The sequence below is a fragment of the Ochotona curzoniae genome, unplaced genomic scaffold (assembly GCF_017591425.1).
Source record: "Ochotona curzoniae isolate NIBS_2020 unplaced genomic scaffold, NIBS_Ocur_1.0 contig_3190, whole genome shotgun sequence".
Lineage (NCBI taxonomy): Eukaryota > Metazoa > Chordata > Mammalia > Lagomorpha > Ochotonidae > Ochotona > Ochotona curzoniae.
The window spans coordinates 20,787,329-20,809,413 of NW_024465751.1; the positions used below are offsets into that span (position 1 = coordinate 20,787,329).

General features: G+C 36.9%; 1 non-coding gene and 1 pseudogene across 1 annotated transcript; one reads left to right on the forward strand and one right to left on the reverse strand.

The window, feature by feature from the left end:
* The window catches only part of LOC121155945, a 28,501-nt pseudogene extending 6,721 nt beyond the window's left edge, over window positions 1-21,780 (forward strand).
* LOC121155996 lies at window positions 20,657-20,763 on the reverse strand. Its single transcript, XR_005883787.1, has one exon. It is a non-coding gene; the product is annotated as a U6 spliceosomal RNA (small nuclear RNA).
* Window positions 21,781-22,085: the final 305 nt, after the last annotated feature.

Below are 22,085 nucleotides of genomic sequence, written 5' to 3' on the forward strand. Positions count from 1 at the left end.
CTGCCTAGACACCTTTCCTTCAGATCTGTTCAATTCATCAACTTCCCTCTCACGTCAGTGAATAATGACTAATAGTCCAGTTTACTTGATTCTCAGAGAATGTGTAAGAAAGCTTCCTTAAAGCAAAATTAAGAAAAAGAAAGAAAGGGCAAGTGTTGTCACATTTTTGTTTCTTTTTGGTGTTTTCCCCTAAGTCTGAAGCTGGGTTGACACATTTAAACTTAAACAACTGGAAAGTCTTTTGATTCGTTTCTAAATTGAAGTTGCGGCTGACAATTGAAGAATGATTTACAATTCTTGGAGCACTTTGTGGACTTGGTTTTTAAAGCCAGTTTCAATATTCCAGCTACTTGGAAGTAGAGTTTGAATAATAGCTAGTGATTTTTAAAATGTAGAGTTTGTCCAATTTTGAGTCAATACTCAAGCTAATATATTTTCAGCATGTAAGCTATTATCTTCAGTTATCCTAGTAACCAATGGGTAAGCAAATACTCATCTCTTAAGTTATAACATAATTTGGTCCACAAAGATGTAAAACTATAGCAAATAGACTTGACTGAGCAAGTATAACCCTGATAGAGTTCACATTCATTTTAATATGGTCCCATGGTGATGGCAAGTATTTGCAGAACTTACCAGTGCAAATCTTGAGAGAGAAGGAGGGGAGCCACATTATCTTGTATATTTTCTCAGAACAAAAAGTAATACAGGGCCCGATATGGTACCCTAGTGGCTAAAATCACTCGTCTTGCATGTGCCAAGATCCCATACAGGCACCAGTTCGTGTCCCAGGTGCCCTACTTCCCATCTAGCTCCCTACATGTGACCTTGGAAAGCGAAATAAGATGGCCCAAAGCCTTGGAACTCTGTATCCATGTGGGGAACATGAAGGAGGTTCTGGCTCCTGGCTTCAGATTGGCTCAGATGCAGCCATTGGCCATTTAGGGAGTGAACCAGTGGATTAAAGATCTTTGTCTTTGTCTCTGTCTCCTTCTTTCTGTAAATTTGACTTTCCAATAGAAATAAATAGGTCAGCTCTTGACTATTCCTAAATAACTTGAACAAAATATTACCTGCATCTTCTCTTTTTTCTGGAAATTATTAAGTGTTGAAGGTGAGAAGATTTTAGTATGAACAAACCACAGAAAGAATAATAAGCACGATCCTTGACTTTCAGTAGCTACCACTGTAGACAAAACCACTTTAAAAAATATGATACAATATGGCTGTTTAACAGAGATGGACGGGCACAATTTGGTAGAAGTACAAAGGAAGAAAGGACTTGCTCCCTGACTCTCTGAAATAGCTACTTATACTGTGTCTCATGTTGGTGTCTACCAAATGTCAGTGAGGAGCCTGGGAAAAAATACTGAGCTGTGCATGGGGGTCTTTGGGCTGAGACACTCGAAAGGTTGCTCGAATCCACATTCCAGAGGGCCCTTTGTTAAGAAATCTGCTTGTGCTCACTATATAAGCAGTGAAAAACTGTTTAAATTTTTGCAAGCACAGAAACTGACACTACCAGTTTTGAGTTTACACAAACCACTCAGTATTACAAAAGATGAACTGAGGTGAACAAGGTTCTAATGAGGAAGAGAATGCAATTGATGAAGCTATTGAGATGATGAAAACCTAAGGCTCTTCTCCCACCGCAGATGCAATGGACGTGCAGAGGATGGAGATGGTAATTATGTTTCTCAACTTCAGGCTCCACTGTCTGTATCTGTCGCTATGCCCAATCATTCCCCACCTCTGGAAAAGTCTTCCTCTTAACTGGTTGCACATTCATTTACTGAATTTAAAAGTTACAATACACAAAAATAAACATTTCTGATATATTTCAGATATACAGAAACTCTGAGGACCAATAGGATCATACTACCGAGTTTGGGAAATAAAAATTAATACTCATGGAAACTTGAGTGTAGTCTTCATAGTGATTCATGTAGCCGTGGTTTCCCAACTAATCAATGTTTCATTCTGTAACATACCAAATGTTACATATCATCTCTTCCTAATCCCCATTTTTTTCCTATACCATTCTTTGCTTATCATAAGTAACCCTGTTATGCACAGCATTGTGTGTGTCACTCTACACAGGTGTGGATCTTGTTAGGTATGAACATGAAAGCAAAGTTGCTGTCATAGTGTGCACATTCACTTTCATTAAGTATTCACACTAATTACACTTTCACAAGAACACTGAAAATTTTCAAATTAGAATTTTTTGCTCCCAATTCTTATTTGTAAAAGGGGAAATTTTTTTATATTTTGTAGATTCGGTTTTAAAAACATTATGTTTCTTTCCCTACGCTCTCTCCATTCCTCCTGCCCTCCCTTATCCTTACTGTCTTTCTTTTTTTTTTTTTTTAAGTTATTTATTATTGCTACAAAGTCGGGTATACAGAGGAGAAGATCTTCCTTCCGATGGTTCACCCCAAGTTGCCTCAGTGACTGGAGCTGAGCCAATCCAAAGTTAGGAGCTTCTTCCGGTTCTTCCACGCAGGTGCAGGGTCCCAAGGCTTTGGGCCATCCTCAACTGCATTCTGAGGTCACAAGCAGGGAGCTGGATGGGAAGCAGGGCTGCTGGGATTAGAATTGGCATCCGTATGGGATCCCGGCGCACAAAGAAGACTTTAGCCGCTAGGCCACCGTGCTGGGCCCATACTTTCTTTTAATTTTTTCAATGACATATTCTCTCTCTCTCTCTTTTTTTTTTTTGAGAAAAGGAAGCAGTTTAGTAGAAATTACACAATCACTGTAAACAATGATGAAAAGGAAAAATGACCAGTTTTGTTCATATACAATTAATTGTAAAATAATAATATATCATTAGAACTGTAAGAGTATAATATTTTAACCACTGGTTTGACAAAGGTATAAAACTAACTTCACAAAAAGATTTATTTATTTGAAAGCCAGTTTACAGAGATGTAGAGAAACACACATAGACACAAACACACCGTGTTTCTTCCACTGAGTCACTTTCAAAACCGTATATTTTGCAATACTGATACACAAAAGCCTTGTTTTCTTTCTCTTTTTTTCCATTTATAAGGGAAAACATAGTATTTGTCTTTCTGTATAAGGCTGTTTCACTCACTATGTCCTCTAGTTGTGTTTATTTTGTTGCACATTGTATAATTGCACCCTTAATATCAGTTTAAAAGTAAATAAAATAAATGTTACAGTCCTCACAATGCAGATTTGCTAAGCAATTTTGCCAGATTGGGTCAGATCTCTAAAACCTTTAGAGTTTCTTTAACATTTTGCTTTAAGTGAGCTGAGTAATTTTGAGTAGAGGGTGAAATTCTCTGATTTGTCTGGATCACTTTGGACTTAGAGTTGAGGATAGATTACAAGGAAGCTAAGTGAAAAACAAGACCAGTTAAGTGTCTGTTAGGGAATTTACTCAAGATAACATGGACAATTAAGCCAGGATGGTAGCAGTGGAGGAGTGAGAATTGAAGGTATATCTAGACTCTAGATATGCTTAGCAGGTGGGACATACTAAAACTAAAGTCAATGGCTTTGCTGTTGAATTGTATGCAGGTTGTATAAGAGATGATTCCAAGACTTTGGCGTGAGTAACTGAAATAATTCAGTTGCAGATTACTAATTGGAAGACTATAGGAAGAGAATGTTGGAGTGAAGATTAGGCGTTAGCTTTAGGTTTGATATGTTTAAGGGAACTATTAGATGTCCACTTGTCATTTGGATATCCAACAGTGAGTCTAGCGTGAATATGATAGTTCAGAATAAGAGTGTAAATTTTGGAATAATTGAATAGAAAATATTTAAAACTCTGAAACTAGAGGGCATCACCAAAGGAGCAAGAGGAGAAAGAGATCCTTGCACTAAGCCCCTCTATATTTAGCGGGAGGTAAGAAGAAACTTAGTAAGGAAAAGAACAGAGGAGGAAAGCTAAGATACTGGCTGTGCCAGAAGTCTAATAAAACAGCCATGCTGTACCTAGAGATTTTTCATTCTCCACATATACAAGTGGTGGTCCCATAAGGTTATATTGTTGGTGCTGTCATTATCATCTTAACTTTTGTCAATGCACTTTGTGATATTTTCACAATGATGAAATCACATAACTATGCTGGCTAATAACTGATGATCACATGGTTAAGAACTTAGATTTGAGGAGCTGGCACAGCGGCATAACAAGCTCTTCCACTGATTCCCCATGTCAGTGTCACATAAGCATATGGGTTTGAATCCTGGTTTCTCCACTTCTAATCCAGCTCCCTGCTTATGGCCTGGGAAGGCAGCAGAGGATGAATGAAGTCCTTGGGACCCTGAAATCACATGGGAGACCAGGAAGGCGGCTCCTGGATCCTAGCTTCATAGCTGTTCGTCTCTAGCCATTGCAACCATTTGGGGAGAAAACCAGTGGATGGAAGACCTATCACTCTCTTTCTCCTTCTCTCTCTGTAAAATCTGCCTTTCAAATAAAGAAAAAAACTAAAAAAAAAAAAAAAACCCTGAGATTTGAGCATTAGATTTAGCCACATTGCAGTTAATGCTGATTTTTCAATTGCAATTGTTTTTGGATGAAAGCCTGAATATGCTGTTATAGGAGAAGGCAAAGGAAAGGAATTAACTAATTTTTGTATAATTTTTATTATGAAAAAGCCTAAGGAAACAGGGTTGAAACTGGATGGTAGATCCAATATTTTGTATTTCTTAAAATTTTGGCGAGGTGTTATTTATTTTTGTGTATTTATAGGCTTATAGGAATAATCTGGAAGAGAGGTAAGAGCTGATGGTGCAGAAGAGAGGAGAGGCATCCGTTGGTGTGATGCCCTTGAGTAGGAAAAGGCGCTAAGTGCACAACTAAAGGGAGTATGGATCATTCATCGGCTATGGTCAAAATACATCAAGTGGCTATAGATAGAGGATGGTGCATTGAAGTAGTAAACAGGCATTGTAATTGATGATTTTCATAGAAATAGGAGACAAAATCAAACACTGAGAATTGGTGCTTGGATTGGGTTGATTGCATATTGCATTGATTATATTCTAGAATGCTTTTTCTATGGCTGTCTTGCTGAGGATTTTTAGCATGAAGTGATGTTGGATTTTATCAGATGCCTTCTCTGCATCTATTGAGATGATCATGTGGTTTTTATTCCTCATTTTGTTCATGTAGAGTGTCAAATTTATTAATTTGTGAATGTTAAGCCATCCATGCTTGCCAGGGAAAAATCCCACCTGGTTAGAGTGAATGATCTATCTGATGTATTTTTGGATTTTGTTGGCTAGTATTTTGTTGAGGATTTCTGCATCTATGTTCTTCATGGATATCTACGTGTAGTTCTCTGTTGCGTATCTATCTGGCTTTGGTGTTAAGATGATGTTGGCTTCATAGAAAGAATTTGTAAGGATTGCTTCCCTTTTTATTGTTTTGAATAGTTTTGGAAAATTAGGGTAAGTTCTTAAAGCATTTGGTGAAATTCACCAGTGAAGCCATCTGGTCCTGGGCTTTTCTTTGTGGGGAGAGATTTAATTACTGATTTAATCTCTTTCCTAGTTGTATGTCGATATAGATTTCTATTACCTAATAATTACCTCCTGATTCCGTTTTGGTTAACTGTATATACCCAGTAATCTATCTGAATTCTGGGTCTTTTGCCTTGTTGACATATATGCTTGCAATAGTTTCTGATTATTGTATATATTTCCAATGGATGCACTGTGATATTTCCTTTTGTCTCTGATTCTATTGATTCATGTCTTCTCCCTCTTTCTCCTTTTTATTTTTCTTTCTTTTATTTCTTCTTCTTCTTTTATTTGTGCTAGTTGGGAATCTATTTTGTTGATTTTCTCAAAGAACTAGCTTTTTGACTCATTGATCTTAACATGTTTTTCTATTACAGCTCACTTATCAGGTGCCTTTCTAGTTTTTTGATATAGACACTACTTGTAATAAACTTTCTTCTTAGCACTGTCTTGACTCTGCCCCACAGTTTGAATGTTTTGTGTTGATACCTTCATGTTCTTCAAAGAAAGATTTTTATTCCCTCTGATTTCTTCCATAATTCATTGTTCCTTCAGCAGCATATTGTTCCGTTTCTACCTATTTGCATATTTCCTGGGGTATTTTGACTTCCTGGTGTCCATTTTTACTCCGGGATGATCTGTGAAGATGCATGGTATGATTTCAACATTTAAAATTGGCTTATGCTTGTTTTGTGGCTATAATATGATCAATCCTGGAGAAGGTTTCATGTACTAAAGAAAAAAGCACAATCTATGTCTATAGGGTGAGAGGTTCTGTAGATACCAATTAAGTGTATTTGTCTAATTGTATTGATGAGCTGTGTTGTTTCCTTGCTGAGATTCTGTGTCATCCCTCTGTCCATTGAATTCCGTGGGATGTATAGCTCCCTCACCATTACTGTGGTATCCTTCTTCATCTCTTTGGAGTTTACATATCTGATATTAAAATGACTATACCATTACGTTTTTCCTTTCCATTAGCCTGGAATGTACTTTTCCACCCTTTCAGTTTCTAAGTATCGTTGTTGGTGTGTGTCATATAGGGAACAGATAAATGGGTCCTGTGGTGCCCAGTGTGGCACTTGTTCCAGCACCCTCCCTTCCGCTGGTTTCTTGGTGGAACCCTGATTGTTGCTGGGGTGTCTGTTGGCTGCTGCTCCGCCATACCCACTGCTTTCGCATATCCACAGATCCCCAGGTGTCTCTCCACCGTCAGCCTACCAATTTCTGTTGGTAATTCTTCTCCATCTGCTTTAATGTTTCCTCACCCAGTCCCGCCATCTTACTCTCCAGCTTTTCTTTAAACAACATCATAGCACTCTGATGAGCCACATGTCTTCCTCTTACTGAAATTCAATCGCTAACATCCTCGATTAGGCTACACTATATGCTATCCTATTACTTCTCTAAATTCATCTAAACTTTCTTTCCCCTTCCTTCACTCTTTTCATGAAAGGAAATTTTGTCTATTTTGTTCGCTACCATATGCTCAGTACTAAGAACAGTGCCTAGCATATTCGTAGTTTCCTTAACTATTTGTTTGGTAAATGAAGCAGCAGCATTGTAATGGTAACGCCTACTGCCGCCCCCTACCCAAGATAGTTTTTTTACTGAAGCTTTATCTGTGTGGGACTGTGCTGGTAATCATGTCTTTTTTTTGGTGATAACTGAGCAGTCTGAATCCAGACAGATGATGTTCTAACTTAAATGCCACTGAAATTTTCATATATCTGTCATCCCCAAAAAGTCAAATGGTGACACTTAACAGATTTTTTTTCTATTAAAGATTGAGCTGTCTCACATAATACAATGTAAACAACAATAAAAAAAAAAAAGGTGGAGGAATCCACCATGGGAGGAGGGGTATGGGAGGGGTGGGGGGAATCCCCAGTGCCTATGAAACTGTATCACATAATACAATGTAAACAACAATAAAAAAAAAAAGATTGAGCTGTCTATGATTTGTAATTAATGTGTGTTTATACTCAGGCAAGACTATATCCTAAGCTCAGCTGATTCTATGTAACACAGAGCCAAAATGGATAAAACTCTATGAAAATTACTGTTGGAGATTCTGTTCATTTTCCACTTGCATTTCATAATGTTCTCACTATGAGAGTAATAGGAGAACATTCTGCATTGTGTCAGAAATTCTACTGATTTTAGCATTGTTTTATAGATATTGCAAATCATACTATTATCATTTTATTCCTTTATTTTCCTTGACTGCCAGAAAATTTAGAGTCCAATAAGTGCCTCGTGTTTTTGGCAAGTACTTACATGAAATAGGTTTGTGACTGTTTCTTCCATTGTTAATAACTATATAAATACCTAAATACATAAAAAATAAATTGTGCATGCCTTGGTTACCCAATTCTGTGTACCTGATTTCTAATAGAAAAAGGAAAGCAAACCAAAAATGATCCATTTATGGTGAAACAATTGTGCACTTATACGATGCATCCTGAGTGCTGACTTGATTTCTTGCTTCATCTTATTTATTCCATCATTCTAGTCTCTTAAAACCAGTTTCATCTCCATTTTATTTTTTATTTCATTCACCATGTTATGTTGGTGAATTTTTACAAAGTAATAATGAAATTCGTTATTTTGTTTACATTAATTCAGTGATTTTTCTGATACTTGCAAATACTGTACCATGTTAGTATAGGAAAAGCTAAACCCTCTAGAGTGTTTTTGCTTTTTTTTTTTTTTTTGTATTGTTTTGCCAATAGGAATATTTTCTTAAGTTTTAGGCAAGGTTTTCCCTTTAAAATATCCCTACATAACATTCTATCGGAAACTCACTTAAACAAGGGAAAATCAATGGACCCAAGTGACTGTTCTTCAACTGGTTGGGGTTAACCTCAAATAAAGAGCTATTTTTCCCTATCATACAACATTTCCCTTCACAACCAGTCATCAATATGTGCTGCTAACTTTACAAATGTAAGGAACGCAGAAGTTCTCAGTGAATAGGAAAAAAATATTTGTAGTTTACGTTTCTACATTTTTCATGCTCCTTTATTTCCAAGTGACAGGAAGAGCAAAGCTTAGACAAAACAGCATGACTCAGGCAAAGCAAGCAGACTGCCTCACCTGCTCCTTAGTTCATCCTTCATGATGATGATTTTCCTCCATCATTACAGTGGTGTCTACATTCATTGAGAAGAATGTCTGATCTTTAAAAGTTCATCTCTTAAGCTTCCAAATGCTTTGCTGTAGTAGAGGCAACAAACTTGAACAGACTTCAAACAGCACATAAAAATAATTGAAAGAGCCTATTTATTTACAAGGAAATAAAACTTTATAACACTCTAAACCACAGTTTACACATCGTGTTGGTCAGAGCCTGAGAGCTTGAAATTACACAAGTTACTTCCACTCTTCATCTTTTCATGAAAATTGGTGATTTTAAAAGAACAATGAAAGTAATTTTCCTCAGAGGAATATTTGCTTCTTTTGGTGTCATGCTGGAACGACTCCTTGGGGAAACCCTGATTAGATCTAATAAAATTGAACTGCAGCTCCGTATGAGGGCTAGGTTTACAGATAACCCACTAAGGTCCATGGAAAGAACTTTAATAGGGATCTAACGTCAGGAGGAAGCAAATTTCTGAAAGAAACAATACAGAGGCACAGCATAAAACCTTCAGCCACACTTAGATGTAAATCAGTGAGGTTTGCACTCTCTCTTGGGACCACCAGAATGTCCATTTAGATCAAATCAGAGCGTCATTTTTAAAGTGGTACAATAGAGATCATTAAGTATGGGAACAAAATTTATATTTACAATGACATTTTCTCAATAAGAAGTTAATTGCCAATCAATTGCACTTCCTTAGGGCTTCCTCTAACAGGATTCCACACTTTCTTGCATTCCTTGCCTACCCACCGTGCCCTCAATCCCATCAACCAGTTGGTACTTTGGGAGCTATACAAGTCTTCCCTTTCTAATTTATCTTTTTCTCTCAAAATGCTGCTAGTGTGAAACTGATGGTGGATGCTTGTCAGATGTATTGACTTGTGTGAAGAAACCACAGCCAGGATTCAAAGCATCAGAGAATGCAGTACTGCCCCAGAGAATGCCAAGTTGAAGAATAGATGGTCTCCCAGGTCTTAGTGAAATGAACGTTGAAAACGGGGTTTAAAAAAAAAGAACAAAGGCAGAGACGAGGAAGATAAACAAACAATGGCTAATTGTGCTGCACTACTATAGCTTTAATGATCTGTGTTTATAATTTACTGCATATGGGTGAAGTAGTCATTTTCTATTCAATTGTTGTTTATAACTGTTGTCTGTATCCCTCTAAGCTTAAGCCTCCTTTGCTTTTTTTTTAATACAACAAAACATCAAGCCTTTTGCTGTAGTGTGAATCTAAAACCTGTTATCCAAAAAGTGAAAAATGGACAAGGAGTGAGAATGGGAGGGGAACAGGCAAAGGAAGAAGGAGGGAATGTCATTGGGTTCTTAAAATTGTATCTAGAAATCCATGTCTAGAAATGCTAAATATAAATTAAATTAAAATTAAATTTTAAATGACAAAAATAAAAAAATACAGAGCAAACAGCAACCCCAAGAAGGTGAGATACTGGTTATCTTGTTTTACAGTCCACGGTAGCTCTTGTGAAACGCGGGCACACCTGTTTGTGTAGGTACTGCTCCCACACACGTTCTTGTGTCTCATCTAGTTCAGATGCAATGGCTTCAGGGTGAGAAAAGTGAAATTGGCATGAGATAGATACCTGGTCCTGCCTGCTCCCTGAACTTTCAGAACTTGCTGCTTTTTCACTTTTATCCAGAAATTAAATGTTTTCATTCACAGGATGATATAGAAAGTGTGTCAGCATCTGATATAAAATTCATTTGCTCTTTAAAAAGCATACACACTAGATTTTTTGAAAGATTTTTTTCATTTTGTCAAATTCACTAAATGGGGAGAATTCTCTGAGTATTTGTAAAACTTGGTAGGATTCACTTCCTGTTTTCCGAGGTCCTGCTGAGGAGCAAAGATTTACACACAGTATAGAATACTCTGTGTAGTTTGAGAGCTAAAAATAACATTATGAGAATTTTAAGGATAAGAGCATTTACCAAAAACATTAGTATTTATCCTTAGATTTAAACTGATGAAATGTGGAAATGATGAGATGATGATGATAAGGGTGACAATGACATTAATCATGTAACCATCTATATTCAATATGCTAGATGTTGTTCTTAGCATTTTAATTATATTTTTAATGTAATTTTTACAATCCTATGAAATGGGTACTGTTATTATTCCCATTTTAGCAATGCAGAAATTGAATGTCATAGTCAGTATTTCACAGCCTCCCTCTAAAATACCTAGGAATGTGGCTCTAAAGCCAAGAGTCTCTTAAGTATTTCATTTTAGTCAAGTCAATATTTTGAGGTATACAAAAGAATGAGTGAAATAAGGAATGAAGCAATAAGCAAATACAGTAGTTTTTAAGATAAATTTCTTGTCATGTGTCTGTTGAATTGTATTATGTACAGGTATTGGAACTGTCTATAGTTACACAAAAACACAGACCCATGTGCATCTATACCTTTGAATTCTAGATTTTTAAAAAAATATATAATTTATTTATTAATATATACACATATATAATATGTGTTATTTTATACATTTAAAGAGATTTCCCTCCCCATGGTTAACTACTCAAATGCCCACAACATCCAGGGTTGGGTCACTCTGCAACTAGGAGCTAGGAAATCAATCTAACTCATGTGAGTAGCAGGGACTTGCCTGCTTGAATTGTCACTACTGCCTCCAAGCAAATACATTAGCAAGAAGCTGAAATGGAGAGCATAGCTGGGACTCACACTCTGATATGGGATGCAGACAATCTAAGCAGCTTCATTACTATGCCAAATGCCAACTCTTTAGAGTTTTTGAAGTAATTTAAATTGCATAAACTTAACAACATCCAAGGGTTTTTCCTGTAAGTTGAAAATAAAATTGGGCTCAGCCATTATCGGATAACTTAGAAGAAAAATGTGTGCTGACAGTTTATGCAATAGAAAATGAAGTTTTGGAAAACAGAGAATGGAAATTGAAGCAAATTCTTTTGTTTCACTAATTGATTGATAATTATTGGAAATAAACTTAAGTGGCTCTTTCTTTTCTATCTTTCTTAAGTCTGGCCAGAAAGAGTGATGATGTGTGAGCTGTAAATTATTGAAAGAAGGGTTATATATGATTCTGGTGAATTTGTGTCTTGTTAGGTGGCTTTGTGCTCTACCTAGCTCATAAAACCATTTGCAGAAGGATTGATAGTACATCGTGGCAGTTGGTGATTTTTTTTTTTACCTCTATTAGGTTATCACTACATTTGTGATGTCAAGATTTGTAATCAATAGGAGTTATGAATATGATGTTTTGAGAAATCAGTTGGCCTGCATTGTATCTAAGTGAGGATGCTTTTTAGGTTAGGAAGGGGCTGAATTATTTTGTGTTTTCTGTGCTTAATTGTAGCCTTAGCAGCATACTTTGCCTCTGATACTGTTCTCCCATCCAAGTGCTAGCCAGGCCCGACCCTGATTAGCTTCTGAGATCAGACAAGATTGGGCATGTTCAGGGTGGTATGGCCATAGATCTCTGATACTATTCTTTGCTAAGTTTCAGTTGTGTTCCCATGGACTATTTGTGCTTCCAAGGGTGGCTATTCTAGGTATAGTCTAACATGAAAGAAATCTTTTTGGTCTCTGTCCTAGTTCTAGTCACAGAGCCCCTAAAATCCTTGGAATATTCTAAACTCCTTTTGATAAAACGTTTGGGAATTCACCAAAAAGAGTTTATGACTATGGTTTGGAAGTTTAAACCCTATCTGTAGACCTCCAGGAAGGAGTCTGAAGGCTTGAGATGAAGTGCTGTAAAAATTCTTGAACAGGATTTATCCCGCCCTTGGACATTGAACATTAGAAGTACTCAAAGGTCGGTGCAATCAGAGAGGGCATGCAAGCCTTTACCAGCTTCTTTGGATCTCTTTCATTGTTTGTTTCTGACTTGCAGCCTCTATAATGAATTGGTAATCAAAGGTTATGCATTTCTACTGAGTTCTGTGAACCTCTAACCAGAAGAGGCAATCATGAAAGCTTCTAATTAACAATAGTTGGTGAGACATATTGCAGTCCAAGGCTGGTAACCTGAAGTAGAGGCAGTCTTGTGAAACTAAGACCTTAAGTTGTGAGACCTTGCAAAAACTCCAAATAGATAGTGTCAGACTTAATCAAATTATAGGTTTCTCAATTCCATTCTCTGGAGAAATGCTTAATGTGTGAGGAAAACAACTGGTACATCTAATCACAGAAACATTCTGTACTGTTGTGAGAGCACAGGAGAGTATTTAACCCCTGTACTACTACCACTAAGTACCATCTTGGCTCTTGGTTGGCATAGCTTTCTTCATAAGAGCTAGGAATGTGGTATATTCCCAATGGTTCCACCTGGCTGCAGCCTTTCTAATTTTGATATCAGACAGATGGAGTTTTGTGTTGGTTTTGTTTGTTTGGATTTGAAAGGCAGAATTATAAAAAGAAGCAGAAACAAAGAGATCTTCCATATTTTGGTCCACTCCCCAAATGACTATAAAGACCAGGGATGAAGCAATCCAAAGTCAGGCTCCGTTAGGTCTTCCACACGGGGCTGAAGGAGTTGGACCATCCCCTACTGCTTTCCCAGGCCTTAGGCAGGGAGCCGTATTGCAGGTGGAGCCCCTCTTTTCAGTCCCATGCAATCCACCTTTCTGATGAGATTGCCTTTTCAACCTTTGCAAACACTTATCAAATAAGAAAGCCACAAGGGCAGAAACTTATAGACATTTGATCATTAATTGATGAAATAAATAATTAACATAATTATTATAAAATTATAAAATGTTATAAATTTACAAAAAAATATAAAATTAATAAAATATCTAGTTTTAAAGGTTTATTTATTTATATTGGAAAGGCAGATGTACAGAGAGGAGGAGAGACAGAGAGGAAGATCTTCCGTTCCATGATTCACTCCCCAAGTAGCTGCAATGGCCGGTGCTGCTCCGATTGGAAGCCAGGAGCCAGGAACTTCCTTCTGGGTTTCCCACGCGGGTTCAGGGTCCCAAGGCCTTAGGCCGTCCTCCACTGCCTTCCCAGGCCACAAGCAGGGAGCTGGATGTGAATAAAATAAAATAAACAACTTATGTTTTTAAAATACTTTAATGTTTGAAATGCCAAGTAAAAGCATAATATTTTTTTTAATAATAATAGTCTTAAAAGCATAGCATATGAAAATATACTTAAGGGAGATGAGAAGCTCCTCATTTAGAAGAAAAGTAATTGAGAATTGAACATTAATATCTATGAATAAAATCAACTCCAAAAGATTACATCCTTTATTAGAGTATAGAGATAAAATAGAGCAAGTATTAAACCAATACAAATCAGCTAATATTTATTCCTCTAATACAAGAGCATTAGACAGCTGCTCGATTACTTAAGCTTTCACTTCAGTAATCAGAACTGTGTAACCTTCCACAAAGAAATCTTGTGCATTTTTTGTTTGATTTATATCTAAAATTTCATATTGTTGTGCTGATGTAAATGGTGGTGCATATGTTATATTCAAATTTCAATCGTTCATCACTGATATTTAGGGGAGCAATAGACTTTTGTATATCACCTTGTTTGCTGACAATTCTTGTATTGAATGGGCATTGTATGCTTTTTATATGTTCTTTTTCTGCAGCTATTTATATGATCATATGAAAATTCTTTTCAGCCTGAGTACATAATGGATTACATTAATTGGTTTCTGATTCTTGAGCCAATCTTAAAAGCTTGGAACAAGTATCAAATGCCAAAATATTACACACCTGAGAAAAAAATCATGAAAACGGAAGCTTTCCCCTCTTGAAATTCGATTATAAAGTAGGCATTCTTAACAATGTACCTAAATAATTCTCTATGGAATGTTTTCACTTAAAAAATACTCTAGATACTGTCATTTGCAGTCTGGCAGTGCCTTGCTGCTGCTCACCCAAAGCCTTCTGAACGCTGACGTTAGTTGTCTAACTTGTGTGCCCACTGATTGGCTTCTTTCCTGATCATCAGAAGAGGCTCTTCTGTGACCCCACAACATACTACCAACCTATTCCTGTAGACTGGTTCAAGTTCCTCACAGCTAACGCTCTCTGCTGTTCTTTAAGATCTTTAAAATATTGCCCAGTTTCCAAGCTCCACTCGAATCCTGCCCTCTACCTGGCAAGTTTCCCTCTGCAGCTGCTGTCTTCCGGTATCTTCCTTTCTTCTCTGAAGTCAATCAATGATTCATTTGACCCATTTTAGATACTTAGTATCCACTATTATGGCAGTATTGAGCATTAAATAGAGTTTGCCTGCTTTGTTGTTAGACTGCTTAGATTTAAATTCTTTTTGTTATATTAACTCTATATGCATTTGGGGGGTACAGTGTGATTATTTGAATAATGCATGATGTTCAAACTAGGGTAATCAGCCTTTTCATCACTTCAAACGTTTTAAAATTTTTATTAACACAATGATTTTATGTATTTATGGAATACAGTGTGATATTTCTGAAGGTACATGCAATTTGGGTTGGTCAAGCCAAGATAATTAATACTGATTTGAATTCTCTGTGCAGTATATTAGCTCTCTGACCTTGGGCAGTTCCTTAACTTCTTACAGCTCTCTTACATCATTTATAGAATGGGGTAATAAAATGATGTCCACGTCACAAAGTGATTGTTATTATTAAAGGAGATAATTACTTAAAGCTTTAAGAATAGTGCTTTATTTAGCAAAATGTTGAATGAATGTTTATTGTTTGTCAAGTCAGAAAGAAGAGTAAACAAGTAATTACAACTGGATGTAAGGGTGCAGAACATGTTTCCTGTGGGACCTTATTTCCAGGCCAGAAGTAGGAATCAAACACCCACAACACACAATGATCTGTGCCAGTTAACGGCTTACTTTCGGATGTAACAGCATCCTTTGGAATGCTTGACATGGCATGGGGTCTTTTGGGGCCCATTACTTATCTTTCACATCGAACAGACAATTTCTTGCCCTGAAATCTATTCTTATCCAAGCCAGCATCATTCTGAATGATAGGTGATTTCATCATGAGATTTTAAATTTAAATTATTATTAGAACACAGAAATAAAATGTATCCAATTAAATCAGTAATTTCATGTTGAAATTGAAACTTTCCTGTTGGCTAAAACATAACCTCATTAAAAGGCTGAAGTTCATGATTTCTTCATGATTTTTAAATTTTTTTGCAATTAGGATTTCACGTGCTGTCATGAATCTCCAGGTTGCTCAGTTTTCAAACGCACATGATTCAGAGCATCTCTTTGACTATTTTCTCAGCTCGTCCACCTATTTTTGAATCTGCTCATTATCTGCTAATCAAAGGAAAGAAACAAGCTATATATGTCTTTTCCATCCTTCCCTTTTCTCTCTCTCTTTTTCCAAGTCTTTCTCATCACATATGTAAAATGGATTAAAAAACAAAACTTCCCTGCTTATGGCTTGGGGAAGTAACAGAAGATGGCTGAAGTCCTTGGGCCCATACACCCATGTGGGGGAGCTGGAAGACCCTCCTGGCTCCTAGAATCAGATCAGCCCAGCTCCAGCTGTTGTAGCCATTTAGGTAGTAGATGATGTATCTCTCTCCCTGTCTCTTCTTCTGTAAGTTCAAGTAAAAATAAATCTTTCATATATGTGTTAGTTTTAAAGTAAGTAATTTAGACCCCATCATTGTGCACAGCAAGTTAAGGCACCACTTTTCACACCAAGTGTCAGTTTGAGTCCCAGTTACTCCGTTTCTGATGCACCTTACTTTTACTGCACCTAGGAATTCAGAGAATGCTTGGGCCCTCTGCCACCCATGTGAGAGGTCAGGATGCAGCCTGGGTTCTTAGCTTCAGCTTTCCAGAAACCTGGCTGCTGTGGCCATCTGTGGAGTGAAAAAGCAGATGGATGCTCTCTGTCTCTCTCTCCCTCTCTCTGTGTTGTTCTGCCTTTCAAAGACATATTTCTCTGTGAGTGTGTATGTGTGTATATATATATATATATGTATATATATATATCTTATATATATATATATATCTTATATATATATATGTATATATATATATCTTTAAAATAATAATAGCATAAGAAGTCATGGACTATCACCAAAAGAGGTAATTATGGAAAAAACTGTTGCATGATAAATGTACTACTATCTAGTAATTTCTTTTAGCTGAAATCACAATTCATTATATTTTTCACAGTTGACTAAAAAAGAGTTTTTTCTCTGCATTTCAAATAGGAAACAGAATGTAATAACATAAAAATTAGAACTTAAAATATTTTATATTTTTAAAGATTTAGATTTTATATATATATTTTAAAGATTTATTTTTATTATTTTTTTTTATTGGAAAGGCGGATATACAGAGAGGAAAGACAGAGAGGAAGATCTTCCGTCCAATGATTCACTCCCCAAGTGAGCACAACAGCCAGTGCTATGCCGATCCCAAGCCAGGAGCCTCTTCCGGGTCTCCCACGCGGGTGCAGGTTCCCAAAGCTTTGGGCCATCCTCTGCTGCTTTCCCGGGCCACAGGCAGGGAGCTGGATGGGAAGTGGGGCTGCTGGGATAGAACCGGCGCCCATATGGGATCCTGGGCGTGCAAGGCGAGGACCTTAACCACTGTGCCACAGCGCTGGGCCCTAGATTTTATATTTTTAAAGATTTATTAAGAAGTCAGATATAAAGAGATGAGGAGAGACATGGAGGAAAGTCCTGTCTCAGCTGGTTCACTCCCCAAGTAGCTGCAAGGCTGGAGCTAAGCCAATCTGAGGCCAGGAACCAGAAACTTCTTTTCGTTCTCCCATGTAGGTGCTTGGACCCAAGGCTTTGGGCCTTTCTTCTCTGCTGTCCCAGGCCACAAACAGGGAGCTGGATGTGAAGTGGGGCCACTGAGGCATGAACTGGTACCCATATGGGATCCTGGCACATGCAAGGCAAGGACTTCAAGCACTAGCTACCATGCTGGGCCCAAACTAAAAATATTTTAAATAAGTACTGCAGTCTTATCTCACAACTGTACATTATTAGGGATGATTGCTATAAGTTATTTTATGAAAAATAGGATGTTAAAATAACTACATTTGCAATCAGTTGGGAATCACAGGTGTCATCAGGTATAGCCTAGGTAAGAATAAATAATGCACTAATCTGTACAGTGTTGAAAATCTCTTATTCTTGGCAAGTTGACAAATACAGTAAAGAATTGGACAGCTGGTATTGTGGTATAGAAGGTAAAGCCACAGCCTGCAATGCTGGAATTCCATGTGGGCATTGGTTTGAGTCTTGGCTGCTCTGTGTCTGATCCACCTGCTCATGTATTTGGGAAGGCAGGGAAACACGGCCAAGTTCTTGGGCCTTTTCATCCACATGGGAGATCTGAAAAAGCTGCTGGCTTCACACTGCCCCACCCTGGCTTTGTGGCCATTTCGGAACGTTGGTGAGTTAACCATTGAATGGAAGTCTCTCTCACCTTTCCTTCCCCATCCCTTCCTCTCTCTGTGTAACTCTGTCTTTCATACAAATACATTTAAAAAGAAATTGACTACTTCTAACAACTAAAATGCCTTGGTTCTTGTTTATTTCCCCTAATGTTGACTGTTTAACAGGCTGTGGCCTTGTCTCCCATTCTGACCAAGAGATAATTCACAGTTTCTACAACTACATGTACATGATGAAGGAATTTTGCTCTTGTGTTTGTTCTCATGAATTTTAGAGAAAAAATTCCGCACAAAACTAGGATATGTTACCTACTTCCTATCAGGTGTTTTCTTCAGATTTTACTTTTTCTGAAGTTTTCTTATCCATGTGCTAAATCACATGCAAAGAAATATGCATAAGAAAATTAATGAGATAGAGCCGCAGTGTAACTTGTTCAAACGTACAGATGTAGAAATGGTGAATGGGCAAGTCACTGATCAGCTAAGGCATTTGTTCAAATGTCCACGTCACGTATAGAGTACTTGGTTGTTTAGAAGCATTCAGCTCCTTATTGCAGCTTCATGCTGATACTGACTCAGGGAGTAGCAGTGATGGCTCAAACAGTTGAGTTATTGCCACCCACATGGGAAAGCCGGCTGCTTCTGCCTTGGCCCAGTCCTAACCATTGGGGAGTGAGCTGGTGAATGTTAATGGGACCTTCACTTCACTTCTCTTTTCTTCTTTCTCTCTCTTTAACTTCTCCCTCTGCTTCTCAAATAAAGGTTCTTTTTTAAAAAAGTAAAAATGATAGAACCAGAATTAATACATAAAACTCCATAACCCCTTTACAAAGGGTGTTTCAAAAAATCATTTACTTGCAGCACAATCTGTCCAGACACTTGTTTAAAGTGCACATTTGTGGTTCCAAGCCTGCCTCTTGGAAACCTTTTAGATAGATCCCAGAAACATTGCCCAAGCATGTCCAGAAAGTTCACTGAGATGATAGAAATCATCAAGAAATACTGGTAATAAGGATCTGAATCCCTGTCACTTTTCCACTTGAAGTATAATTTTTATGGAAAAATGTCAGGTACCTGAAAATAAGGGTTTAGTGACAAATGTCTTTTTTAGGGATGATTATGGCATTATGCTGATTTGATGCCAATAAATCTTTTTTAGAAAGCTCAAGTCTCAGTTGAAGCTGGCAGTAAATCATATTCTCTGGTATTACAATTTCAAAGGAAAGCCAGTGTAGACAATATTATGAATGTTGCTTTTCTGGGATTAGCCAGCTGAAGATTAGTTGCATTGGCATTGCCTTTTTCTTATGACCTGCTTTTAAATTCAGGATAAAAATATATAGTCATTCGATTCATCTATTATGAAAATAATAAATCTGGCAAATGGGGAAATAAACCAGAGACTAAAACATATAAAGGGAAATCAGCATTCTATGTATGGGATGAGAAAGTGTTTTCAATTTTTAAATGAAAAAGAAAAGTTAGCTTGCAAAGACTTCAATAAGTAGCACTGATTACTAAGAATTTAAAAAATAATTTGTTTCAAAAACATGATCTGATTTTTCTTTTTTCATTATTTCATCTTAGCTAGTTTTAAGTAAGACTTTAGGAAGTTCATTTTCCAAATTTTCAATACATGTTAAGTTTATGGAATGGAAATCACCATTGAAGTAACAGTGTATAATGAAATGGAAGAGAGCTGGTTTCCACATTGATGTGGCCGCTTAAAAAAAGCATGAAATGTGAATTATCATCGCAGGGATAAGTTAGGCCAGAGAACCCAAGAGATAAAGGAGTTTCTTGATCAATGCTAATTGAAGGTCAATATAAATTCTTCCGTTTAGACATTTTTGGTAATTCCTTTCTATAGACGCAAAGGAATGAGCTAAAATATAATGACTTTTGTACTTTTCAACAAATAGTCTTTCAAAGTGTGTTTTAGGACAATTCTGTCCCAGCTGACAAGTGGGAAAGAGATGAAAGGAACAGAAGTAGGCATCCTTCCCTGGAATTCTCTGGATTTACTCAGACAGAATGCAAAAGGCAGGGAAGAAGTTACCAACGGTAAAATACAATAATGATTTTGATTATGACCACTTTGCTTATGAAATAAAAGGTAAAGGCGGATACCATTGAGGTCACTTGCAGAGTGAATCAGTGGATAGAAGATCTTCCTCTCTGTAGATCTGCCTTTCCATTAAAAATAAATAAATCTTTAAAAAAAGATACTATAAGCATCAAGAAAATCTAAAAATTTATATATATATAAATCTAGGATCAGGCATTTGGCTTAGTGGTTAAAGACACCAGCTCCAGCTCCGGAGTCCAAATGCCTACTAACACAGACTCGGGGAAGCAATGCTGATGGCTCAAGTGGTTGATTTGCTTCCACCCACAGGAGAGACCTGCCTGGAGTTCCTGGTAACTGCTTAGTCTCATCCCTGTCCTGATTCATTTCCAGCCCTTTTTGGCATTTGAACCAGTGTATGCAAGTGTTTCTCTCTCTCTCCTCTCCTTCTTCCTCTTCCTACCATCTCAAATAAATGATTTCAAGTCTCTATGAAATTGTACCATAAAATTCAAAACTTCAGAATAAAATTTTAACAAAAAAGAAATGCTTCACAGATTTAAATATCATCTTTGCCAAGTGATCATGCTATTCTCTGTATCATTCCAACTTTATAACTTTTTGTTATGTTCTGGAAACCAAGAGATTTCATCATAATGATGTAATGATCATTGCATTTGGGGGAAATATTTACACTATTTATGATATCAGAATCAAACTTAAAATTTATGCCCCAATTTAAAACTTACATCTCCACCTCCCACCCAAACCCACACTGTTTTTGGTTGTCCTTATTTTATTTGAGGGTAAATTCATCTTTCCAGGTTCTCACACAAATAAACAAACCATCAGGTATGTTTGACTCTTCCGTGTTATTTCATACTTTTCACCCAGTCAATGTACAAAGCCTGATTGCTCTGTCTTGAAAGTACTTGATCATTTGTCTCTATACCCTGTACTAGCCCACAATGGAATAACCTAAAATATTTTTGGAAAAAAAAATCTGATTTTGATTTATATTCCTTTGAATATAAGTAGAAAGTAAAATATCCATTACCACTTTTTCTACTTTCCACTGTATATTTTGAGCACAATGTTCAAACAAAATTCTCTATAGGTCTTTGGAAACAAAATTTAAAAGTTCTGTTAATTTTTCTGCTCTTCAAAAGTAATACCATTAAAACATCACCAAACTTGTTCAAATAAATCATAGTGTAAAAATGTAGTGATTGCAAACTTTTAAACTTTATGATCAGTGTTTAAGTATTGGTACAAGCTGTGTTGCATTAAGGCAGCATCTCTTCTGTCATGAATTGTGGGACTATACACTGTTAGCTTTATTTCCATATCTTTTCTGTTTCACTGCTTGCTTTTCTTCTGCTGGGGAATTATTAGGACCATGACAATGAACCACCAAAGCAGAGGAAGAAGACATGTGTTACTTGGCCTTTTGCACTGATCTTCACTAACCCGGGTTTTCATGAGCACCAGATTCAGCATCTTTTCAAAGAGGAACAGCAAGTGTTTGATGATGACGGAAGTTTGGATTTAATTTTCACTTTGAGACACATGGATATTATTCCCAGGAAAATCACTGCCATTCTGAAGATGTTCAAGTGCTCTTCTCCCAAAGCTACCAACAGTCCCCCAACTGTCTGAGGCTCTAGTGGCTGAAGGCTTTCAAAGTAAAGATGTTAGAAACCAGCTGCCTTCTTCATTCATCCTTTGAGATCAGGAAAAGGTGTTTTTGGACTTTCCTGCCATTCAGTATTTGAAGCAGCAACTTCCAAACAATTTTACAGAAAAATGACTCAAAAAATACAAGGCAAAATAAAAGCAGAAGTCAGAAACATAATTGGCCCTACAGTTTATCTAGTGCTTTCTATGTACTGTGGCCTACTGCACTCATCTCTCATAGATTGATTATTTAATTTCATCCTTAGATTATAAAGAGTTAGACAATT